Raw genomic sequence first — 4,021 nt, forward strand, 5'->3', positions numbered from 1 at the left:
GGAGGTTCTGCACCTGGCAGCCAAGAGAAGGGATGGTGTGATGTACAACTTTCTGTCATGGCCCTTCCTTGCTGGGATGTGATGGAGGAACCACTGAGAGCAGTGTGAAGACAAGACAAGCACTGGCAGCCATGGCACTTGGCCTGCTCACTCCCACCACACCTCTGGGTGCTCTCCAGCATCCCACCACAGCTCACTCTGATTCCCAGCTCATTGCATGATGTAAAAACCAGTCACGTTCTCTGTATCGATCAGGCTGTCCCTCCCTGCACATGTTCCCTTTGTCCCCCCATAAAATAAAACCCCAACTGAGAAGAGTCACCAGCTGGAGTTTAATTTCAGACTCCAAGGCGTATCTGGAGCCAATTTGCAATGCGCTTACTCCGAAAATCACCCTCCCCTGTGACGCTTGACAGCTCCAGACCACAGTCCTGCTCTCAGCTCCGAAGGAAAAATGTTTTAATTTGTCACAAACCAATTATAGCGTCTCATCTATCCCTGAATTACTCATCTTGGCTACAGTCTAGGACAAAGGGCCCCTCTGAGAGGAGATTAGACATGGATATTAACAAGAGAAAAAGTGTCCACTGTCTCACCTTGCTGGGGACGCAGCTTCCAACGAGACAGGAAAAGGAAACCCCTCCTGACTGACAGCCAGAGGGAGGGCTCCCATCCCACAGCAAATCCCTCGTTTCACGCGGAAGAATAGTCACGACAAACTCCGTATTCAAATAATATTCATGCATGGCAGATAACAGAGTCACGGCTGGCAGAGCTGCAACATGAATATAAATAACCTTCGCTCCCTCAGTTGCTGCTGCAGACGCTTTGCCACTGTGCTGGAGCCAGTGGTGCACGGGGCAGGGATGCTCTGGTGGGTGCACTGCCTTGTCCGAGCTCCACGTGCTACCCCTCTAACGATGCCCCTTTCCCTCAAGCCCTGCACTAGGTTGGAATGCCCTCCCATGGACTCCCAGCAAAGCAGTCCTCTCCACCCACCTCCTCCAACTCCAGCTGCCAGGCGTATTTGTGGCTCTCACAGGGCACACCAGCACCTCTATGAGTTCTTGCTTTGGACCAGACCTAATTTCCCAGGCTCCAAGTCCCTCCATATCAGTCCTCCTTCCTTCCCTTCCCAATGCTGCGCTGTCCCTCCCCAAACCCACACTGGTCTCAGACATCAACAGCCAAGAAGGGGGTGTTACCTTCCAAGCTGAGACACAGCCTTGAGGATGCTTTTGGACTGTCCCATCTCCTGAGCAGCTCGGGTTCCGATCCATTCAGCTGGAAATGGGAAGTGAACACTCAAAAGCAGCAGCCAAAGCTCTCATGGGCAAGAGGCACTTTGAAGGTAATTGCAATGGTGACGAGTCCCAGCCACTTTGCTCAGCAGTGGAGACAAAAATCTGTGGGCAGAGTTGGCCTCTCAGTCAGCTGGATAAGCTGGGTGAGTTGCTGCTCCATCTCAAGTTGACTCAAAGCATCTGAGGGCAGCCACAACACTCCCTTCCTCCCCATGCCTACTGCAGATCAGCTTCTTCCCTGGATGAAGAGGGAGACGATGAAAGCTGATTTCCCTTTGTGCTCATGGCGAATAATTTGGAGAATTCCCCTTGTTTACTCAGAACTGTTAATGATGCGTCAGAAATTACCTCGGAGATTGTAATTAAAGAAAACGGCAGAAGAAAGAGACATACACACACACACACACACACACAGCCTAATCACAGCTTCATTTGTGAGTCTGAGCTTCGTTTTTCTCGTCACTCCAAGCCTGTAGAAGGACCCCCAGGAGCCTCCTAAGTGGCAGAGGCTCGGGGTGCAGCCCCCAGACCCTGTACAGCCCCTCTGCTCCTCTTCAGCTACGAAGAAAGCAGTGGCAGCACGCCAGGTATCCAGGAGGTGGCAAGGCCTAGAACCCAACTGGAGGCCATCAGGAAACGAGCAGGAAGCTCAGCCCCCTTTAAACCATTTTGGAAGTGGAGCAGCTGACCTAGAAGAGTAATTAAGCTCTCAGTCATCACTGAAATGCAGACACCCACATGCACACAGCATCGTATCTGTCAACCCCCTGCTAGCCTGACCTCGGTGCTTGGTGTCTGATGGGGCTGGAGCAGAGCACAAAAAGTCCTTTCTCATGGAGAAGGAAGAGGAATTTGATTCCTGTTCAGTTACAGGAGGGTGCCTGGATTGCCTAATTACTCAGGGGTGACCGCTATGGAGAGGCAGCCGCTATGGAGAGGCAGCTGAGAGCTGGTTTCCCAACACCCCCCTCCCTTCTCAGACCCAAGGCCAAATCCTCTTGCTTAGCCCTCTGAAGCACTTCCACAGGGTGAGCAAAGCTGCTTGTGCCAGGAGAGCAAACGGGGGTCAGGTGGGGGAATCGGCTCAGCCGAAAGCAGCCAGCTGGAGAAAAGCCATTCCTTTCTCCACCTTAGCCAGCGGCTTAGTTCTAGGGCTCGTTTCGAGCACTGAATTAAAGAGAATGCTGGAATTACAAATCCTGTGAGTCCCAAATTCAAGGCAGAGGAAGGAGGAACAAGCTGTGTTGTCCTCATGCTCACAACTAGCAGTGTTGAGGTGTGCAGGAGCTGTGGGGCTGTGCCAGGCTGTACAGGGCTTGGTACTGGTAGACCCTCCCCATGACCAGGGAGAGTTCCACCAATACAGACAAAGGTTTGGGACTCCAGGCAGAGTGTGTTTGGATCATTACTCCACTATTTACCCACTCATCTTTGGTGTAGAAATGATTGAGGTCAGTCTTGCAGTCAGCCTCACAGCAGCCCATCACCTCCTGTTCCTCCTGGTGTGGTGAGGCACGTTGGGGTCCTGTCTTCACTCCCGTTCTCAGTATTTCTCTACCTAGAGACCACTTACACCTTTTAAATATTCCCTAGACCACGGTTACCATCTCCAACAGACTCCAGATGGGAGAGGCAGCAAAGTTTTCCCTTCAAAACCTCTTCTTGGAGGCAGGTAAGCACACAGCTAGCAGGTGAATGAGTGCCTGCTGTCTGCCCTTCTCACAAAAGCAAACCCTACAGCAGGTCCAACCGTGCACTATTGCCAGCACAGGCCCCTGGGATTATTGTTTAAGCACCTTGTTGATCACGGTCCTGCATAGGCCCATTTCCAGCCTGCCTTCAAGATGGGTGAAGGTTAAACTGCCCCTTATCTCCTAGAGAGGGAAGGATTGGATGAGTTTGGCTGATGCTACCACCTGCCAAATCCATGCAGACTAAACTTCTCAAGCCTGGGGAATCTGAGCCTGAAAATATGAAAGCCCAGCAATAATGACAGCTTGGGACAGCTGTAGGAAGGCACCCACTCATCAGGAGGGGTATTTCCCTCCTGCAGCAGAGGTGGTTTCAGCTCCCTCCCTCTCAGCTGGCAGCCCGCAAAGGCAGGTTTAGTTCTGGGGATTTGCTGCTACTGCCCAGGTCTGAAAGAAAGGGCTCTCCTCCCTCTCCTCACGTTTACACACAGAAAGAATGAGCTTCCCAACAAGCAACCCAGGGTGACAAGGCACAGCATGCCAGCCCCTGTGGTCAGCATGTACCCCCAAACCACCCTCTGGGTGAGCACAGGCTAACATTGAGCAGAGTGTGGTGACAGAGCCTCCATCAGTGTTTTACCCGATGACACCACAGTTCTGCCATTTGTGTCACCGGTGCCACAGTACAGCTCTGGCAGAACAAAGCTCTGCCTCTTGTCTCTCCCACATCCTACTGGCCAGGGTGGGACCCCACAGGCTTTGGGATATGCATGATACTAAAGCAGCAAGGGGGTAAATAAACTTACCTGAGAGCTGGGGGTAGTTTGACACTTAAACAAAATCAGCAACAAACCCCTCGGTGCTGCTGGTGTCTCAGGACGTGCAGGTGGCCTGCAGGCTCTAGGCAGGGGAGCTGCTCCATCACAGCTATGCCAAGCCCCAGAGAGGGATTGTTAGTGCTCACAGCAACCAGAGCAGTCCATACCCAGTATCCCAAAATCACACTGGGATGCTAAGATTTGCTCC

This window comes from Chiroxiphia lanceolata, chromosome 16 (assembly GCF_009829145.1).
Source record: "Chiroxiphia lanceolata isolate bChiLan1 chromosome 16, bChiLan1.pri, whole genome shotgun sequence".
Classification (NCBI taxonomy): domain Eukaryota; kingdom Metazoa; phylum Chordata; class Aves; order Passeriformes; family Pipridae; genus Chiroxiphia; species Chiroxiphia lanceolata.